The sequence below is a fragment of the Mauremys reevesii genome, linkage group 13, assembly GCF_016161935.1.
Source record: "Mauremys reevesii isolate NIE-2019 linkage group 13, ASM1616193v1, whole genome shotgun sequence".
Classification (NCBI taxonomy): Eukaryota; Metazoa; Chordata; order Testudines; family Geoemydidae; genus Mauremys; species Mauremys reevesii.
The window spans coordinates 40,361,067-40,383,818 of NC_052635.1; the positions used below are offsets into that span (position 1 = coordinate 40,361,067).

General features: G+C 40.3%; 2 long non-coding RNA genes across 5 annotated transcripts in view; both read left to right on the top strand.

Moving 5' to 3' along the window:
• LOC120380947 overlaps window positions 1-22,752 on the top strand; it is a 77,208-nt gene that overhangs the window by 34,439 nt on the left and 20,017 nt on the right. The gene's annotated exons all lie outside the window — the stretch shown is intronic.
• On the top strand, window positions 169-21,952 carry LOC120380949. Its single transcript, XR_005587889.1, has 5 exons — window positions 169-401; window positions 1,204-1,350; window positions 19,262-19,601; window positions 19,927-20,358; window positions 20,997-21,952. It is a non-coding gene; the product is annotated as an uncharacterized LOC120380949 (long non-coding RNA).

Consider the following 22,752-nt stretch of genomic DNA (forward strand, 5'->3'; position numbering starts at 1 on the left):
GAAAAGTGCTGCCTCAGAGCTACATTTGCATAGACTACCTACCCACAATTTCTCTAGTGACATTTGTGGAGTCACCATAACTGGAAATGAACTTGGATTTTGGGGGGGAACAGTTTCCAGAGTAGGGAAAGTACTTATTTCTAAGCAGTCTGCAGCAGGATCCTAATTGCTTTTAGTACCTATTTTGGGAGGTTACTGTAGTGAGAAATAATACAGAGAACAGCAGCAGAGATAAGTGAATTCAGCTGAGGTTCCAATTACCAATCTCATTAATAAAGCTAGATCTCTAAGCTAGGTTAGGTAATGGTATTTCCAGGTGAGACTAGGTAAGCAGCTCCTTTGAGACTGGCGACAGACCTCCAAAGAGACACTTGAACAACAGCTATTCATTGATCCAAACTGTGAGTGGGGTTGGTGGATGAGTGAGGTGCTGCATTTAAGGGACTATTATCTATGGGACATTCTCATGGGCAAGTGGGAACAGTTGGATGGGGTGGGTGGGTGTAAAGATTTTACTCTTTATTTCTATGTACATTCTGTAGCTGTATTTTTCCAAGTTTGGTGGTGATCTCTTTGCCCCAGTAAAGATTTCTGTGTTTGTACATAGGCTCAGATTGCTTTTGAGAGGGGAAGTTCTGACTGTTAAGGTCATGCAGGATGGGTGTGTCTAGTGGTCCCAGGTTTATGGGTCAGGGCTAGAGCCAGTTTAGTTATTTGTCAAGGGGTTCCAAGATATATTGAACCCAGCTCTGACTACTGGCATTAACCACATGGTAGAAAGGTTACATAACTAATCCTAATATTAAAACTATGCTGTGGTCAGGTCCATTTCTCTTATCAACGTGTATTTGAAGATATGGCTGGACATGAATGGGGAATGTCTCTTAAGACTAAACTATCATAGATGGCAGAAAGGTTTAGATTCACCTACAGTGTATGTTTTAGAGGGAATTTAGTTAATGGCTCATTACTGATTGCCTCCATGAGCTTGTTATAGGCCTGGGGCCTTAAAATTCCCCCTGCCCAGCAGATTAGTTTCACTGATTAACATACAAAGACACCACTTTACTACAGTTCAGGAGGAAATTTAAGGCTCCAAGGCTGCAGCTTTACTAACTATTTGTACAAAAAAGTCATTCTGCAGGTAAATTAAATGTGGTGCTGAATGCAAAGTATCCTGCCATTTAGTTCTCATATCCCCAGCTCAAGGACAGCAACAGGAAAGTAGATACCATCAGACATCAGTGCATATAACTTGGAGTATTCATGGACTGTCAGATGAATTACTAATGTATATAATTAATGCACTATACATCTGCCCACTACGACCACTTGGCATCATTTCTAGAGGTAATTATTTGAAGCACTGAAAGGTTTCCTTGTCGCAAAGTGCAATTTCTGGGCAAAAATACATATTTGACTGTTTACAAGTGGGAATAAGGCAGTCTAATGGCCTTAACGACTGGCTGGTTATTCCTGTGTCCAGACCATCCACCCCATAGGCAATACTTGCTTCACAAACACAGAGCCTCCCACACGCTCTTGTGATTTGCCTTATTAACCAAGTAAGTTGAGACCAAGCACTATTTAATTTTAGAGATCAAAGAAACAGCATGCAGGAGGGTGGGCTTCTCAAATGTAGCTTCACCAACTTTCTCCTCTCTTGCTCTTTCTGTCCCGTATTTCTCTATTCTGCTTTCCTTTCACTCTTTTCACACTTCCTTTCTTCTCTTTACTCCACTTCTCTTTCCTTCAGTTCCTATCCACCCCCTCCCCACCCCAATTCATATTCACAGTTCTCTCTTCCACCTTCCCTTTTATTTTTCCTCACCTCTCACTTACATTTCCATTGCAACCTTGGATGCCCCGTTGCAGCAAGGCACTTACACATGTTTATAGTTAAGGATGTTCGTAAGTGCTGTCTGGAATTGGGCCAACATTTTGTTGTATCACTGAAGCCTGGATTCTCTTCTCTCACCTTTCATTTTCAGGGTCTTTGGATTCATTTTCAATCCCTTACAGATGTCAGATGCTTTCTGGATTCTGTTTAAATGCCATCTTCTCTGCCACTATGCCTGTCACAGAAAGGACTATTTGTGATACAGAAAGTTAGTGCTGGAAGGGGAGTGTCAGCTGGGAAGGTGCAGAGAGCATTTATTCTCTCCAAACAGTGTTTAACAGGAATTTAAATCAGCAGCTGGGAAGGTGCAGAGAGGATGGGAAATTTCTCACCAACCAAAATTGCTTTAGACTGGTCCCCAAGTTAATTCTGGCATGATTTCTGATTTATTTACCAGCAGGCTGAGATTACCCATGACTGCCATTCCTGCAGGTGCCAGCTCCAGCCCTGCTGGTTAGACATCTATTCATTTACCCATTTAAAGGTTCAGTTGCTTTAATCTGTCTCTTTTTAGGATATGTTACTCATTGCTAAAGCGGTTACCGCTAATTACACAGAGCACACAGGACCTGATTTCAAGCCAGTTGAAGTCCATGGAAAGACTTGTACTGATTTCAACAGCCTTTGGATCAGGCCCATAGAACTATTAGCACCACTATTTTCTGCTGCACTTCCTAGACTGAATGAAAGGGTCACAATAATCATGTCATTTTCTTTATTTAAAAATGAGAGAACATCTCTCTCACACACACACAACTTTTTTATCAACTTTGTTCAAACTTTTAACGCTCCAGCATGCCACAAACTGACCACGTTTGAAATGAAGACCTCTGTAATTTGTAAACTGTTGGGTTTAATACCAGATCACAGTGTTAATAGGATTTCATTGACTTCTAGCATCAGTGGAAGAAAAGGTGATAGAGTGCCATGAATGAAATGAAGATACAATACTTATTTTACTTCTCCAGAGTCATATAAATTTGATTATTGAATCTCTCCTATTCCAACTCATTGGCCAGTGCACTTTTTTTTTGGGTGGAGGGGGGATGGAGAAGGGGAGGAGGATTTCTGGAACTGCTAATAAATTTGCAGAGCTATAAAATCAGCAGATTCTGCAGAGTAGTGAAAACAGATTATACATTTGGGCCCAATTACTGGGAGAACAATGGAATATACCGTACCTTCCCCCACTTTCCAAACCAGCTCCACTCCAGTTTCTGCACGCTCTTCACTATTTTCTCCCATTTGCAGCTCCATTTGTACAACTATTTTTTGGAATGCTATTAATATATTTAACACAGTAGAATGAGCCAACACAGAGCTCATGAACATTAAGGAAGAGGCAGTATGTGGGCTGTGCTACACTTGCAAATTAGTTCTTCCACCTCCCCTAAAGAAACAAATTCAAATATGCGTAGGTTTTTAAAGTTATTTGCATAACTGGAATTAAGAACAAGCTCCCACTCTGCTGCAGATTAGGAAGCAAGATCAGCAATTTAGGCTCCACATGCCACCTGTCAATCGTCTCTTTGATTTTTAAAGGACAGGTTGTGAATTCAAAAACACTGTCAATTTTTTCTCTCTTGTAAATGGGGAATGGGGGGGAAGAGGATAAAGAAAAATGCCAAGAACACTACCCCTTCCTCCTGAATTAGTTATACATTTTAGTGCCTGTAGCAAAGCCATCGCTGCATACACACAAACATCACATCAGCCAACTAAACAGCGCATATGGGGAACAACAGAGCACAAAACCGTCCTGCCAAGGTAATAATTCTAAGACACTGGAAATCTGAGAGCTCTCCAGTGGAAAGGGAATGGATAATATCACTTACCAAAGCAGACTTTATGAGAAGGCAGTTTATAGGCTTCAGGGCAAGGAAGACAATTTGACAATGACTGGAATCCCATTCCAGTTACAATAGCTATCTGCTGTAGTGTTTCCCTTTGCTGCTTCTCTCCTTTTCCCTGCTTTCTCCATTTTGTCCTTTTGCTGTGCCCCTCTTGGCCTGTGTTTGGTAAAACACTTAAATGTAAGGCCAAATTCAGCTCCTTTTGCACATGTGAGTAGTGCTACTGGTGTCAGTGAGAGTAAACTGAGCAGGATTTGACCTTTCATTGCTCCTTGTAAAAGAGCTTGCTTCTTTAAGACACAATCAATAAATGACATATTGATGTTTGTTAGCTTTCCTTCAGATTATTTAATCTAGGAGTACTTAAATCTTTGACAGTTAATATAAAAAAGTTATTAAAAACTAAGGCATTTGTCACCAAAAATGCAGCCTTCTAACACCTGAGCTAAAGAAAACCATCATTGACTTCATTAAGACTGAAGATAAAGAAAATGCTTAATTAACTGTACTAAGGCTTTCTACTCTGTTATCTTGCTGCTAGTAAACAACTTAGTAGTTGAGCAGGTCTTACTTTATTATGAAGTCTGATAATAGCCAATCAGAGAAAAGATTATGATGATTCACTCTAGTCTATACTGGTGAGGATTCAAATAGTCATTTTTTTGCCCATCTACCTGTAGGCAGCTCGTGTAGTTTTCAGAAGCTAGGGAACACTAAATAACAGAACTGCTGCTGTTTTTGCCCATAGCCTTTCTCTTTGCAAGAATGATGTCCCACTCAGTTAGCAGCTGTCAATGCAGTGACTAAGGATGCTTGAAATATTCCCAATGAGAGTTGAAAACTCTGAAATCTTGGAGGCCTTCATGTATTCTTTGGATTTTGTAAAATGTTTCCGTTTTCATTAGAAGAATATCAACGTTTTACAATATTCCACCCTCAAAATGACATCAGTTGAAAAATTACCAACTTTCACTCAGAAATAAGATCCTGTTCGTATTTGTGAGTAGAGCTGGTAAGAAAATGGGCCTTTTTTTCCCTACAGAATATTTTAGGTTTTCAGCAAAAAATCAGAAACTGAAATATTTTGGTCAAAACTGAAATATTTTGATTTTTGAAATGCTGCTGCGGTGCTTCGTGGGAGCTAAAGTTCAAGTGCCTCATAGTCTCATTCTACTCTATAAATTGGGCTTCATGCTCGGACTACATTTCCCATGATGCACTGTCTTCCCCCTTAGCAAGGGGAGGCACTGCATCATGGCAGTTATTTGGCTTCAGCAAATTATGGCAGATAAAGTCTGTCTGGTGAGCTCAGCTCACAGCGGAGAATGGGAGCATGAGACACCCAACCTACAAATACCATGACACATTGTGATGACATTTCAGATTAGAAATATTCTGGTGTTCAGTTAAAATATTTGTTTTCAGGCATTAGCTTTATCAATGAAAAACTGAGATTTTCCATAGAAAGCAGACACTTTTTGTGAAAAATCAATACCAAGTTTTGTTGGAAAAGTTTCAGCCAGCTGTACTTGAGTCTACACAAGAAGTAGTGTTAGAAGAGGACATACTTTTGTGGAGATAATTCATGAAGTGGTATCATTGGAACTGGCAGCATATATCCTGAAAATAAATGACTTATTAGCTGATCTCCAGGCACTGCTTTGGTGTTGCTAACTCTTGCAATTTCACCATGAGTTTTGCAAGATGTGCTGTGTTTTCTTAAAGCCCTAGCTCCTGGAGTCACGTGATCATGAGAAGCTCAGCTTTCTTTGTAAACAAAGCAAGCTTCCAACCCCAATGATTGTGGAGGAAAGCTTGAAAATGTAAACTATAAAGGTTCTTAGGCCCTGTTTTTGCAAATAAGTGAATGGATTTTCCATGCAGACACTGGCACCTGACTCCATGAACAGCTTTCAGGATGGAGCTTTTAACATTTGTCTGGCTGTATACTTTCCTTCCCCACATCTACACACCTCACAGCTCATCCTACTATACAGCTGTTTGATCTGCAAAACTTGCTACCTTATCCTTGAGAATAAATTGATTTGTGAGGATGGGATGCGCTATTAGAAAGGTGTCTGCATGTGTATATATAGCTCTGTAGCTCTATTAGAAAAAGCTGAGGACTAATCTGTTAAAAAATACACAACGTGATCCAGAAATGTGTAGTGGATTTTCTTCACCATCTTGTACTTTGACTAAGTTATTTCACCAGCTTTGTGAACATGAGGAATTTAAAAAAAGAAAGAGCCATCAATTTGTCAAGAGGATTTTTCCCAAGTTCTAATAATAATTTCCCATATTTATGAAACTTCCACAAGTGATCTCCAATCCCAGTGAAAGAAAACGTATGTTCCATAATTCATTAAACCCCAAAGGCTTTTTACATACATTACCATTCAAAAACTGTGTTAACACTCAGGGCAAATGACTTTTAGTATAATTAAGGAAATGAATTGTGGCAGCATAACTGCAAGACCTGAATAACCAAATCACTTTCCAATGTTCTGTTATTTTATTGTTTAGGTGGTTTTAAAACTTGATGTTTGGAGTGAGGTACAAGGCAGTAAAATGAGCATTTCCAGAGTGTTAATCATCTTGTAGTCTGCATCATGTGTTCTTCATGTCAAAGTACTTAGAAATATTCTTATTTTCCACTTGAAATTAAACCACCAAAAGTAAATATAGCTGTTAAGTAACATTGCGGTAGATGCATACAGATATAAGGAAACAGATTAGAGATGGTATATATGAAACTCTCAACCCATGTCTCACTCGGCTTTTCTGCTTGTAAAGTAAAAGACGGTATAAAGACCATCTACTAGGTAACAAACTTCTGTTTATGAAAAATGCATGTATATATTTCATCATGTTAAAATTCCCTAACTCATTGGCTAAGAGAAAAATCTGGAAAGACCCTCTGCAGATGGTTTTTAAACCACAAATGATAAAATGGCTGTAGTCAATAGTGAAATTCAATTATTGCCAAATTTATAGCACTATAGCTTAACTGTCCTGTGGGATTGTGATGCTTATGATGCCTAACACTGCTGCCATTGGAAGTAGAACTTTAGTTCAAAGTCTCTAGGAATATTGAAAAATCTTGCGTAGGGAGCCAATATATTCTCTCTCTGCAATGGGCAGTTGGGCATCAAGTACCATGTTTCCAAGCATGTACACCTGAGGTATGTCTGCAAAATCTGCACATACAGAATCTGTATTTAAGCATGTAAATATTTCTGTTGCAGTAGCACCCAGAATAGACCAGGTCAAACTGTATTGTAGCCTGCTACTATAATGACAATAGATAGTACCACCAGGAAGTGCCAATGGCTTCAGAGGGGAGAGTGCCTGAGGCGGGGAGTGGAACCCTTGATTGAAGAAATGCCATTGAAAGGTGGAAGAGAGTAATAACAGTGTAACCAATGGCAGCTACAAACTGAAGTGATGGCAACAGAAAACTGCCCTCTGTATTGTTTCCCATGAGAACTATTATTGCAGAACAAATGCAATGCAATGCAATTCGATCTGTGTGTGATGCTGGACGACAAGACCTCCAGGTCCGATGGGAGGGAAGGCTCTGGCCATTAAGAGAACCAGTTATGGTTTTGATGATGCTGTACCGAACCCTTAGGAGGTATAGCGCCTGATGTTTGCATCAAGGAAGAGAATGACCTGAACGTTTGTAAACAAATCATCAGACTAGGAACATAGAATGTGAGGAATATGTATGAAGAGAAGTCGTTTTGACCAAAGAATTGGGAAGTGTTAAGATAGATATATGTGGAATCTCAGAGCTGGGATGGAACGGTAAGGGTCACTTCATGATGATGGATGGGTGTGTGGTATATTACTCAGCATCTGAGAAAGTGTGAGAAAATGGGGTTGAATTATCTTATCCAAGAAAATATCAAAGCGTGTGCTTGGATGTAACCCAATCTGCAACAGGATTATTACAATTCACCTTTGAATGAAGCCAGTTATTGTGTTTATCATACAGGCTTATACTCCTATGACAGTAGCTGATGATCACACAAGTGATGAGTTCTACAAATGGTTTTATTAAATCACTAAGCAAAGACATCACCCTTGTAACTGGTGATATGAATGTGAAAGTTGAAGATGCAAGCTCTCATAAATACTGGGGGGGGAAATGAGTTTACAAAATGAGAAACAAAGGTGTTTAGTTAAATTCTAATGCTCTAATCACCTAGTCATTATGAAACCATCTTCACAGAACGTTGTAAACATTCATATACATGTATATTTGACAGCATAACAAAGAACCAGTTAAACTATGCAATGATACAAGGACACTGGAGATTGACCATCCAGTGTACAAAGACTTTCTGGAGTGCAGACTGAGGGTCAGACTGTCCACTGTTCATTTCAATCATAAAATTAAAATTTACAAAAATAAGACCTTCAGCACCTGGACTTCTCCAAAAGTCCAGCATCTGGACTGCTCACCAAAAATTACATGACTTCTGTCCAGAATGGGTGTGAGGAATGATCACTGGTGAAAGAGGAGGCCAACCCAAATTAACTTTGGAATAAAATGATTATTATCCTGCCTGAAGGCAGCCAAAGCTCACATTCCAAAAGGTCAGCATTGGACCACACCACCGTTAATGGAGAATGTGTTTGATCTATCAAAAAAACAATGTAGAATGAAAAAGTGGTTTGGAGACTTAAGAATGTAGGAGAGAAGACAAAGAATTGAGCAGACCGATTCAAAGGCAGACTAGATGAGACAGGAATGAATACATCAGGGCAAAATGCAAGGAGCTTGAGAATTATCGAGAGTAATAATACAAAAGCCAGATTTCTTACTAAATTTTTTTCCCCATGACTGAGTATAATAAAAAAATCATTGATGGCAGAGTTCTTACTGAAGGTGAGGATATCAAAAGCAGGTTGAGAGATTATTGTGCCAATCTGTATGCCTCATGAGAACCACTTACAATACTGGACAACATAAAAAGAGAGTATGGAGCTAGAGCCATCAATCTTGCAAGAGGAAGTGGTACATGTTATGAAAATGAAGATAGGGAAAACATCAGGGATACATAATATATCCGCAGTATTGCTAAAAGTGATCTGTGTCCACAGTATTGATATCATGAGGACAGTTTGCAATGATGTCTGAATGTTTAGAAATTGGCCGGATGACTGGACAAAGACTATTTCTGCCCTTACTAGAGAATGGGGGTATAACAATGTGAAGTAACTATAGTCCCATCTCCCTGATATTGCACACGAGTAAAGTATTGCTCTACGTAATTCAGGATTGCATGAAACTAATGAGCAGAACTACCACTGCAACAAGCTGGTTTCAGAAAGGCACATGTGATCAAATCACGAATAACCCATAATATCATTGAAAAATGCGGGGAGTATATTTACTCATTGATTACTCCGGAGCATTTGATCTTGTCTCACATGACTGTCTCTGGAAGATACTAGAGAGACGAGGTGGGTGAGGTAATATCTTTTATTGGACCAATATCTCTCGGTGGGAGAGACAATCTTTCAAACTTACGCTGAGCTCTTCTTCCAGAGGATACTGGCAGAAGTGGGATGAGTTCAGTGAGATACTTTGGAATCGTCAAGTCTATTGTCAACAGACCACGGTGTGAACAGTGTGAACAGCGACTGGTTTTCCCCTGTGCAGGGTGTGATACAAGGGTGGATTCTATCCCCAAGTGTTTTCAAAATGAGCACAGAATTTATTGAGACAAATCCTGGAAGGTTCGGACAAGGTGGAAGAGGCAGGGTATTCCTTTGGTGGACACCTCTTAACCAACCTCAGATATGCTGATGATATAACGCTCATTGCTGCAATCACTGATGCAATGCAACAAATGTTGAGTCTGTAGAAACAGTTAGTGAGGACTATGGATTATCCCTTGAATGTGGCAAAAATGAAATGCATGTACATTGACATGATCAATAATAAGATGCATTTAACAGTGAAGCTGTAGACACAGTAGACTAATTTAATTAACTGGGATCATACATATCTAATCAAGGAGGCGGTTCTAAAAAAATCTGAAGAAGATTAGGAATGGCTCATTTAACCATGGCCGCCTCCGCAGAAGTGTGGAAAAATCGTGACATCTTTAAATATATGAAGGTTCGACTAGTGGAGAGTTTAATTTTTTCCATTAAAACTTATGGAGGTGAATCCTGGGAAACTAATGCTGCAGATACGAGGAAAATGTAAGCCTTTGCCATGTGGCACTGGTGAGGACTCTTGCTTATCTGGTGGACAGAAAAGAAGATGGACACATATGTTAGAAATAGTATTAGACCAAATTCTGCTCAGTAATCAACAGTGCAAATGTATGTACTTTGGTCACAGCAGGTGTAGAGATGGTGGTAATCTTGACAAGGTTATCATGGAAGGAATGGGGGCAGGTAATTGTAGCAGAGGGATAACCAGCACAGAGATGGATAGATGGTTTGCACAGATCATTGGGAGGTCAACTGCTGTGTGTGCAAAGTTAGCAATTAACCAAGAAGGCTTCTGAAAATTCTGCTATAATGTCACCAGTGTTCAGACATGAATAAATGGACTTGACTTAGCACCCAAAATCTTCTAGACACTTTCCGAACACCAAGGAATATGCACAAATAGCCATTTTATATGTACAATAATATCTTCAGGTGCATATATGGGCATTGCACAGAATTATGAAATACCCCACTAGAGAAAATAGCCCAATTTCTTTTTCTTATTTCATGATGTTCAGCCTCAAATACATATGGCTGTTATTACAGCTGCTTTCTCTCCTTGAGCCTTGAATGACCACAAAGTAGTAGCTGCTATTTTAGCACACTAGAGGGAGTGCCAGAAATTAACAACCATGCTCAGTAACTGTTTTGAAGCTATCTGGAAGACTTTATTAAGGGCAGACATTTGTGCATGTAGACATGTGCCCCCCTTAATTAGAAGCTCCTGGTCAATCAACAGTGAGTTCTGTCAGGGGTACAAAACTGGCAGCCAGTTTGAGCATCAGACAGATCCAGTCCAGCCTGCAGGGAGAAGATAGAGCTGCCACGGGTAACCCAGGGGTGACTGTGGGTTTGATATCAAGGCAGTTTCCTGTAATTTTACAGAAGTCAGTGAGATTGAGACTGGGGAAACACCATAAAGAAGCAATCACAGACTGGGCGCCAAATGTCTTCAGGAGGTGTCCTACATCACTGAACCAGAAACAGTGTGTGATCTTAACAGCTACAGTCATTGTCAAGCTTCTTTTTTTTTTCTTATTTGAAGTTCTGTACATGCTCAGCAGTGTGGCTGCTGAAACAACTGATTATGTACTACCACTGAATGTTGTATTTCATTGTCAATACCCAGGGTGAGCCTACGTGGAAGTAGAAGACCTAGACTGTCAGAAGTCCCAATCCCTGTATTGATTTCATAAGGTGTATGTGTGTATACAATGCACACACTGGGTGGGTATGGAGGGGAGGGGTAGGCCCTATGTTATAGTCTTAATTTTAAAGGAAAATAGCAAAATTCTAATTAGTGAGGTTAGTCTAGTTAAAATGGATTGTAACTGCTGTGGTGTAACAGATATATTTTTGAGTGTTTATTTATAAAAAGAAATTTGAAATTAACTGTGTGTGTGTTAACTGTCTTATGGTAAAGATTGTTCCTGGATTCCTAAGGAGAGAGAGAAAGTGAATCCTATTATAGTTTCTAATTTTAATATTTAGAGGATTCCTGTTCAAAATCCAGCTGTAGTTTCTTGCAAGGATAGGAATTCATGGTCTGTGCAAATACTTTGAGGAATTCTGTAGCACAGAATTGGTATGTAAATTGACTTACCTCCCTTCTACATAGATTACACACATATGAATGGTCACAGGTGACTGGCAGAAAAGGGTCATGTGAGAACAGAAACCTCTACATGCACAATCTTATCTGCTTGTCATTGTGGTTATGCTACAAGACAGATGTGTGCTGAAACTAAATTCTTCCATTTTTTAGCTACTACGGTTGTTTTGAAAACCAAATATGAGCTCAGCTTTCTGAAGAACAAAAGCTGTCTTGTATCTGAACCTGTAGTTAGCATCCATTGTATAAATCTACAATGTATTTGTTAGAGAACTGAACGCTAACATGTATAACAAGTTTGTTTAACCCACTCACTGGTCAGTGTGTCATGTGGAGAACTGGGTGGGAAATGGATTTCCCAGCCTGTGAGAATTTACAAAATTAAAAACAAGTTTCCTGTTCTTCCTTCTCCCCACCCCATTATAGACTTGAGACAATGAAAATTTTATCAGAACAGAACCTTTCCTGTGAAAAAATTTAATTCTGACAAATTGGTATTTTATGACCTCCATCCACTCCCCAGTTTCACTGAAAAATTCCCTACCAGCTCCAGTTATTTTTCTTCCACAGAGGATGAACCTGCGACAGTTCCCAGCTTGAGATCCTGCCTCTTTAGCTCACGTTGCAGAGACTCCTGCCTTAAACTCTGCCAGGCATTCATTCAGTCCTTGCTGTGTCAGCCAAGATGGCAGCCACCACTCTTGCAGGGTTTGGGACAATAGGAAATCCTTGTTAAAAAAACCCATCTTCCCTCCTCTTTATTTAACTGAGCACAGGATTGTGCTATTATTCTCTGTTTGATGGCAGAGCTGCACCCTAAACAACAATAACCATTAAAACAATCTTGGTTCACATAGCCTGAAACACCAGCAGAAACATGACCATGTTTTGTTCTGGTTTTTATTTGACATAGTATTGCCTGCAGGTACTGTCACATCCCTCAAAATAAATCCAGGGTTGTGAATCATGTTTATAAATATCCAAACACTGTCTTGGGTTTATCTAACAGGTGTGCCCCACCATATGAGGATGCCTGGTTTGCTGAAGGGGTGGTAAGCTTCAACATGACACATTTTTGAATTTACAGAATGCTTTGTTAAGCAGGTTGAGGCCTTTAAAAAGTCACAACTTTGATTTAAATGCAAATTGTACATGAATAGCATATGGATTACAAAAGCCAGTGCATTCACCTCTTCTCTAGACCATGGTAACATTCAAATGAGCACCAGATTGTTAATACTGGACTCAAAATATGGACAGAACATTAGCCAGTCACCCATCTATTGAAAGGTCAGCTGGATTTTTTTTGGTCAGGTTCCATTTAAGTCATGCAGTTCACACGCAGTAAGTATGTTACTGCTTAGAACTGGGAGAATTATTCGTACTGTAACAATGCAGGAGAAGATAGGCTGCATTTAAGCACCCATCTTTTTAGAATTGGTCACTTTTCCATTAAAAAGGGCATGCTATACAGATAAAAGGAATGCTTTGTCACATTCACACTATAGCAAATGCTATCATGTTAGAGTATACGACATTACTCACTCAGCTTGTAAACAGAGGGCTGGACTAGATGACTTCTTGAGGTCCCTTCCAGCCCTACATTTCTATGATTCTATGAGCTATAACAGGAGTCAGCAAACTCTGGCACATGGCTCGCCAGGGTAAACACCCTGGTGGGCCAGGCCAATTTGTTTACCTGCCGCGTTGACAGGTTCGGCCGACCGCAGATTCCACTGGCCGCGGTTCGCCGTCCCAGGCCAGTGGGGGCTGCGGGAAACGGTGTGGGCTGAGGGATGTGCTGGCCATGGCGTGTGATAATAATATAGAGTCTACCCATTTTTTCCATTATTTGATTCAATTTTTAACACACATCCAAAATCTATAAGCAATGTTAGATTGAGGCTGAGAAGCTGCATGCTCATCAAGAAAAGATCAATGAGGTAGATTAAAAACTCCTTTCTTGGTCAAAGGATGGTCCTCTTAATTAAAATGATAAAACTAAATAACATCACTAACACTAAAAAAAGAAGAAAAAATTGTAGCCACACAATGGTGAGTGAGTGTGCCACATGACCTGCTATTGCGAATCAACTCTTTCAAAAGGGTGGACTGGCCTAGTCAATGTATTCCCCCATGACTGGAGCACAGCACAAGGAATCCAAAGAGCTGAATTCCTTTCTTGGCTCTGTCACAAGCCTGTAGGAAATTATACAGATTCTGTTTCTAAAAACAACCCATCAGAGAACTATTTCCTCCCGAAATGGAGATTACTCTCTCCTCCCAATGTTCTTTTCACTGAATGGATCCCAAGACAGGCTGTGTGCAGTCTTGCATCAGTAGCAGATTTAAAGTCTGATGTCCTGTGACTCCTGAGAGCTAGAAATGAGATTTTTAGACCTCTAGAAAGGGGAGGTTCCCATCTTTCTAATGAGAGACATAACTCTTGTTTGTAGCCACGTAAAATGCCAAGATATCAGGCTTTAAAACTGTGACTCTTTTATGCATTGTAAAGTTGCTGAAGTAATTGTACAACTTTCCAAGATAATGTTTGGTTTATAAATTTCTTCTCCTGTGAGACCCGTACAGCTGGATACATAGGGCTGGAATCTCTGCACGGATCCCCTCAAAGCTAAACTGTACTTAAGTTGCTCCATTTGTAACCAGAGGTTACCTATGCAGAATGGATGGTGGGACACACTCCCAAATCATGCAGATCTCAGGGGTGGCCTGTGAGAAAGTTCTGGTCTCTCAATAGCTCAGTCCCTTGATAGTTATCTTCTTCCCAGGCACAATGAGGCTTTTTTGGATCCTCTGTATCAAAGATACCCATAGCCAGGGTTGCTCTGGGAAGCCCTCTCTGCTATGGAGGGTGGTTCTTGGGAAAGGCAATGCAGCCCCAGGCTGAATTATTGCTTCTGAGTAAATTCTTCAGGGATTAAGGTGGAACATTGTGTATCCTCTTCCCCCCAGCACCCATGCTCTCCTCTGCACAGATCCCTGAACCACCAGAGAGCCCTCTACAGTGTAAAATGGAAGAGAGGAATGATACCACGGAGGCAGCCAAGCATCCATCCATGTGGGTGTGTGAACAAGGATCCCACCTCCCCCATAGTAACTAAGGCAACTTGAAGATGCATAACAGGGAGCTAAAAATGACTGGGGCTAAGACAGAGTATATGGTGATGGGTGGTGGTATAAAAGTTACCTTGCTACTCGTGACCTGAATAAGACATTTGTAGCGTCACCACTCGTAAGTAAAGCAGCCATTCCAAATTCACAGTGACAAAACCTTTGTTCCGCTTTACACCATCATGGACTGTCTATAAATTACAATATCGTCCATGGAAAATGTTTTCCTTGCTATTACTTTCAGCGGCTGGCTCAGCAGCTTCAAGTTTTCTCTCTCTCTCTCAGGAAACTGAGAGCTGTAGCACAAAAAGAGTTATTCTACCTTTTAAAAAGTCTGCAGCTCATTAAAAGGCCTTAATCTACAAAGCTGAGGGCACTGGTGTACTTTCACTTACCTCACGTACCTCAGGTTTTCATCCAATGCGAATGTGATGCCCTGGCTCCCTCCTTCAAACAGAGCAAATTCAGCTCTCTCCTTTATAGCATATCTCTTCCAAATTACCAAAGGGGGTCTGAGGAAGTAGGAATGGGGGTCTGAGGAAGTGGCACAAAAGAGTAAAGTTACACGCATTCCCATGCTTGAAATTTTTTTTTGACATGTCAGGAAATGCAGGTGCATCTGTTAATGCAACCATCCCTTAGCTGGCATTAAGTTTCCTTGCCAGTGCTTATTCAGCAGATCACGCTGGGTCTCGCTGACTTTGGCCGCATCACGGGGTCATATTTTCACATGGATGAACTTCTATTCTCAAAACACTTCTCCGTTGCATTAGTCACAAACTGAATTTTTCTACAGCAAACCTTTGCACCCCTCTCCCTTTCCACCTATTTCCCCTCCCTCCCCACAATAAACATGTTGTTGCCATGGCAAGGAAAATCTCATTCTCTGTTTGTCTGAATCCCCCTGTGTAACAATTACAGTACTTCAGGATATTACCATGCTGGATGATCTGTTCCATTCTCCTGTCTATTATATGAGAAGGGTCCTTTTCAAACCCCCAGAGCCATAAAGCAATTGTTAGGGTTTGTGCATTTCCCATTCACCGGCTCCTTCTTGGGAAGGGCTGAAGTTGTTCGGTCTGCTCTTGGCATATGGAAACCCAGAATTTAACGCACGTGCCCCGTCCTTCAAGCATGCATGTGATGTTTATGAGCACAATGAAGTACTTATTAAAGCGTGATCCTGAGAGCTGCTGAGCACCCGCAGCTCCCATTGACGTCAGTGAAAGTCTGCACCTCTCGGAATCTGGCCCATTCCATGTGGAATGAGTACTGTCATTGACTCGGTTGAGTAGTGTTGTCAAGGTAAACTCGCTAGCAGTCCTAGGGAAAGCTGTGTAATGCACTGGAAAGACAGAAGCTCTAGTGAGTATCGTTGGCTTAAGTTCTGTTTGAATTGCTTTAGGTCTTTCTCTGTTACGTGCATGGAATGGGTACTTATTGTTCTAATGTTACTTATGCACACTGAGCAGCTCTAATATGATTCGTTATCATGCCACATTATTATTATTATTATTTATTTATATTGCTGTGGCACCCAGGGGCCCCAATCACAGATCGGAGCCTCATTGTGCAAGATGCTGCGCAAACACATAAGAAATAGATGATCCTTGCCCCCGAAGAATTTGCCATGTAAGCGTAAATTAAAGTCACATCTTAGAAAGATTTTCTAACTAGCTAGTAGGAGGGGAAGGCTGCATTGTGAACATCCAGGAAGCAATGACCTAGGTCAGTGGGGATTAATCCATATCTTATTATTTGAGCTAGTTTGGTGAATTCCCCTGCACTAGACATTTGCCTCAACATAAAGAAGATTCAAGAAACCATGCTGTGAGGTTTTTGTGTCAGACACTAAGTCAAGAGAGCAACTGTGCCCAGTAGCTCCTATGTACGTCACTTGTATACGGAGAGGAGAAGGGACAATATTGTTAGCTATATTTTCTTTTGGTAGTCCAACTTTTTGTTACTCTGATGGAGAAGCAGGACTATTTTAAAGCACAGATGTACCGACCTCTCTTTTCAGGTGTTATCCCATATTGGAACAATGCGTTGCTCCAAAAATTAATAAACGGAATAAATGAATGCTATTTTAAGGAGCACACAACTCGAATCTGAAATAGACTGTGGATGGCTCTTGTGGTATTGGGAACAGTCCCTTTAAGTGGTTTAGCTTCCAATGCACAGGAAATCTGTGGGAGGTGCATGACAGCAGCCGGTGCTCTGTTAAGCAGGGGCACACAGAATTGTGTCACTGAATAAAGGGCCTGGAGTGATTACTAAACACCAGAACTGTGGGGTTGTTGGTTTGTTGGGTTTTTTTTGTTTTTTTGTTTTTTTTAATGAATATCTTCTGCTCAGTATATGCTGCCCCCATCTCAAACTGTGTGTATGTGTGGTCATTGTGCTCACAGGGAAAAGGATTTTGAAAATGCCATTACATGGTCTATGAATATCCCTCCCTCTTTCGTCTGGTCTCTTCTACTGATACAGTGCCCAGCCTCATAGTCTCGCAGACAAAAAAAAATATTCAGAATATGCTTATAATGCAGCGATATTCCCAACTAAACATGACTTGCTGCCTTAGCTGAGTCCATCAGAGCAGTTTGAATGTAGTGCTGTGCTGGCTCAGAAACTTGATTTTGCATTCTGATTACTTGTATCTTTTTTTCTCTCCTTTATGGGGGGAGGGAGGTTGGTGGAGAGAAAGCTTATTCTGCCTAATGGTGGTGGTCAATGAGATTCTGAAGAGGGCCTATTATCAGCATATAGGCAACCTTGAAAGCATTGACATGCTTTTTCACCAGAAATAGTTGTTCTGTCATGCACTATTCACTGCTACACAAAGAACACCTTTTATTTGTTGTTTGACTGCACTGCTCTTTGCTTGCGAACTTCAAAAGGTTGATAAGTAAAGTCTGAATAAGAATTGAAAGGTTTGAATGCTATGAAAAGCAAATTCACACATCTAAATATCTTTGCTGTAGATATGGAGTATGCAACGTTTCAAGATCAGAGTTTTTTGGGGGGAGATTTCAAGTACTTTCTGTGTTTATTTTTAACTATAATTTGATAATTACAATTCAACCCAAGTCAGTTAATGACCACACTTGCAAATTTTTAAAAAGAATTTATTAACTTACCTTTTTCAAATCTCAAGGACTTGTGTTCAGTTAAAGGCTAGGCAGAAGTTTGAGGTCAGTGGCAGTTTTATCTGAACAAATTTCAATCCCTACTTTTCACCCATAGACCCATCTGGATTTTGTAGGGATAGTTTGCACCACTAGGTTTTACTTGGAATGTTGAGTTTCAGATCAGACTGAAACACAAGGCAAAACTCAGTGGACACCTCCATGCTTTTCCAAAATTAAGTTTTGAATGGCTTCCTTGTTAGCCAGACTTTAACTATAGATTATGCCAGGTCCAAGGATCTTCACCCATTTCTTCGGTTTCATTTTTCAGCTGTGAGACAACAGGCCAATAGAATTAAAAGCCTTTGCTACACATTTTTGGGATAGTTTCACAAAGTACATTTTTTGTAACATAACATTAATTTCCTGCTCACACACCTAATTCAGTGTTTGGTGGATACTTAATTCCAAATAATACAAAATTCACATTTCAAATTCTTACTGCTAATTAATGATGATAGCAACTTTGTGGGTATGTAAGTATAGCATATATTTTATCTACACCTGTGTGCATTGTACCTAGAACCAGTTGAATTATTAATCACAAACAATATTCACTGCATATTCAGCCCTTCTGTGCAAATCCTTTACCTAATGATCTTGATTTCTGCTAATGGACTTGTTTGTGTTTGCCAAATAATTTGGAAGAACTATGGTCAGCCTGTGGCTTGCTTAAAAACTCGACACACTTGGCTTATTTGTGCTTTATGATGTGGTCTTAGTCAACTAAAGCTCTACATTTTGAGCTGGAGGTATAATTACCAGCTCAAGCACATGTACCCACACTAGCTCTGATTGAGCTAACAGACCAAAAATAGAGCGTAGCCGCTGTGGTGTGAGCATCAGGAGGGGTTGCTAGGCATGTACGGGGGGCAGCTGGTCACCTGCACTGCCATAGCTCTGCTCTGTTTTTAGTGTGCTAGCTGGATCAGAGCTAACATGCTTATTCCTCCTCAGGCTGGGAATTACAATCAGGCTGGGACAGTTTGAAGCGTCGACACACCCTATGTCAGGTGATTTTTGTCTCTGCCGCCCGAATGGATGAGTTTGAAATTCTTTAAAACTGGAGAATAACCAATGACAAATAATGAATGGCATGCAGCAAACGGGCACTTTCCAGCTGTAATTTTAGAAGAATATTGATTTGTGCTAAAATTTGTGAAGGTTTGGGGATTTTCAGTTAATTTCATGGATATCTCATGCCTGCCCAAATAGTCGTGCATAATAAACAACATGATCCATGAACAATATTGAATCAAACGCCGTACTTTTATTCATGAACATAGTCACAAATGTTCTAATATTTGACCAGCTGTAATTGTCCAGGTCTTTTTTTCAGGTCATGCAGCCTGACAGGCTTGTGTGAAGATACTCTGGATAAGCATAGGCACCGTCTTGTTTTCACTCAGGTGTCTGAGTTCGGTGACAATAAAATCAGGCAATTCAAGAGGCTTTTCCATAGGACTCAAGGAACAAGCTTTCTGAGCTTAATGGAACAAATTATGCTGTCTGTTTTGGATATCACTTTCTGCTCCATTGGGGCTAGATACAAGATAAATGGTGCTCATAAATAGAGAAACAACCCTTGAGGCAAAAGAGAGAAGTCAGCTCTGCGATCAACTAATCCATATGTAACTGCTTTCCTAGCACTCCATCTCTGCAACAGCTACTCACCAAAGGTTAGAGTTTACAGACAACCGGGGCAGCCTTCCCTCTCTCCTTTACACTACTTGATGCATATTTGAGAAATTCCTGTCATTAACATGATTGAGGATAGTTTCCTAGTTCTTTTAGTGGTATACAGCTCTAGGCATTTTCCGGCCCTTAGTGAACTTCATTGCATGCACCAGCCCCAATCCATTCTATCCCATCCCATTATTTAAGGTTTTTATTGGATTATTTATTGTAACATTGTGGCATTCAGCTGTCTATCAAATAATGATGTGACATGCAAAATAATTTCCCCTGTGTGTTCTCTTCCCCTTTCCGTTCTTTCTCTACTAGATCCCAGGAGAGAGGGGTCTGACTAGGATGAGTAGAAGCAAAATAGGAAGTAGTCCAGGGCGAGAGCAGTAAAGTTAGGGAATCTGCAGACCTTGACTGCTTGGTAAAGGGCCCTGGACTGGAACCCAGAGAAGAGGGCAGGCCTGAATTCCCCTATCAACCACTGCAGAGTAGCATCACTAAGGACAATAAATAAGAAGAATGCTAAGATCACTGCAGGAGTGACATAGTCTGGGCAGCGTGTGTGAGGACTGCCTGACACTGCTTGTGGAGAGACACTTTGAAAGGCTACCCCAGAAGGGGAAACCGCTTATTGACCAGGCTGGATGACTGAGTCACGAAGAGGAAGAGTGACTCAGTGCAACCGCAGGAAAGGGCATCGGCCTGGCTGAGCTAATCCCCAGAACAGCCAGGAGGAGGTGCCACTCAGTGGTGAGTAGAGCACCCCGTCACAGTGCATAGGTAACATTTTCAGCGCTGAGCTCTGATTTTACAAATGCAACCTTATCCTCAAAGAATTTCTCCAGAAGCCAGAGCTGCAGAGTCGGTTTCTTATGTAAATTGCTCCACACCCACATATAAAACTACAAACCCTGACAAAAAGTGATATGATTTTCAATGGTGGCTTAAATTCTACCATATCTACTTTTTTATTTTCCTTCAAAAAGGGGGGTGGGGGATAAGAAAAAAGAAACAGAATGGCTCACGCATAGTGTCAGTAAAAACCCATATGCTCTTCTCCAAGAGTAAATTAATTTACTACAGATAGGACTTATTCAATCATATATTGCTCTCGTTAAATAAAATAAATAAAGAAAACCATTCTGTTGACTGCGGAGATCATTACTGTTTGTCCTCAAGCTATTTAAACACCAAAATTAATATTGTTGTTCTGGTTTCTTTTTGGGATGCCTCTCCAATTTAATTCCTCCCATGTACAAGAAATAGATGAATAGGAACCCAAGATGGTTTAATTTATTTTGACAGCAAACACTTATCTCTAATTTTCTGCAGCATCCTGATAGTCCTCTCACCTTGCAGATCTCATGCGTTTTCCTCTTCCTCCTTAGATTACAGAAGCTAGAAGGCCAATGTTAAGAAGGCCGGCTGCCGATACACGTGCATTCTGAATCAGTATTTTCCTGCCCGAAAACACAGCAAAATGTTAGACCACACATTTTGCTGCATTCCAGTTTTTTTTCTGTGTAACAAGAGTAGCTCACCTAGATTTCCAGGAATCACAGGCTGACTGTATGAAAAATAAAGGATCCACCTTATTTTTAAGGGACAGCACCCTCACTACTTTAATCAGGGCAGAAAAATATATACTCATGTAAGAGTGTAGGATTGTATAGATCTTTATTTGAAAACATAGGGTGAAATCTTTTCCCACTGAAGTCCACGGGAGTTTTGCCTCTGACTTCAGTCAGATCAGGACTTTTTATCTGAGCGGATGCTTACTTATTGGATATAGGGTGCAGGACATAAGGGACAAATTAAGGGTCCCCATATGTGGGGCACAACTATAGATAGACCAAAGCTGAAATAATTCTATCCATAGCTGTGGGCCTCAAAACATGTATTCCTACCAATCCTCTCCAAAAATCTCTATTTCTGGCTTGAGCTGTCTGTCATAGGCACCAATCAGGTAGCTTGACACTTAAGAACACGCATTTGTGACCACCATTAACTTTGTGGGCCTCAAAAGACGGTCACAAATTTTGAGTGGTGCATAGTGCCAACAAGAAAGGGAGTCTGGGAGTCAGTCCTTTTGAAAGTGTAGCATTCGATATTTCTGTCTTAGTTTTTTCATCATAAAATAGAGATGATAATGCTTGTGTAGGCCCCAAGCCTGTTTTTTTAAAAAAATAAAAATCAATGCATATTCTGTACATTTTGGTTTCAATGGAGCTGCTCATGTAAGTAAAGTTTAGGACATATACAAGTGTTTCACAGGACTGGAGCCATACCTACCTAATAGGTATATTGTGAGAATTAAGGATTCTGGCCCGAGTTATAGTGTATCAACCCCATCTGACCAAAGACACTGAGTACAATTTTCAAAAACACCTAATTAACATAGGCCTCTAAGTTCCACTGACTTTCAACAGGATGTAGGCTCCTAAGTTATGCAAGTCCATGTGAAAGTCAGTGGAACTTAGAAGCCTATGTTAATTAGGTGCTTCTGAAAATTCTTCTCAATTCAATTTTTTTTTTCTTTTTGAATTTTTCTTCCAGCTGCCTACAATCACAGCAGTATGGTAGATTGTGAGCCTTGAATGTGTCGGCCATGATTTTTTCCTGTAGTTCAAAATGGCCAACTTTTGAGAAATAACACAGCTTTTATGGACATAGGAATTTAATGAGAAATCAGTTATGCTCACAGGAAAACTGTGAGCCTTGACATGTCTCTGCATCTTTCATTGCTAGATTATATATTTTTACAGACATGGGTCTGAGGGCTAGAAGTAGCTTGAACATTGAACTATTCATCTAGGAAGACCAAGCTGATTTCTTTTGACTTTTCACTAAGGTGTCACTGAAATATGATTTACTAAGCTGTCACTTTTGTTATTTCTGGCAGGCATTTCAAAACATCCTATAAGGGTCTGAATTAATTTGATAATAATGAGGTCACATCAAACTACATATCCGAACATTTAGATAATGCTACCCAAACACTTTTGGTCATGCAGTCAATTTTTCACTGGATATAATCAGATATTAGCGAGATCACAATGTCAATACATTTTCATGGAAATGGAGATTCACTCTGTAGATCTGCTAGCTTAGAATAATTTTCTTCTCAATGGGATATTGGAGCAT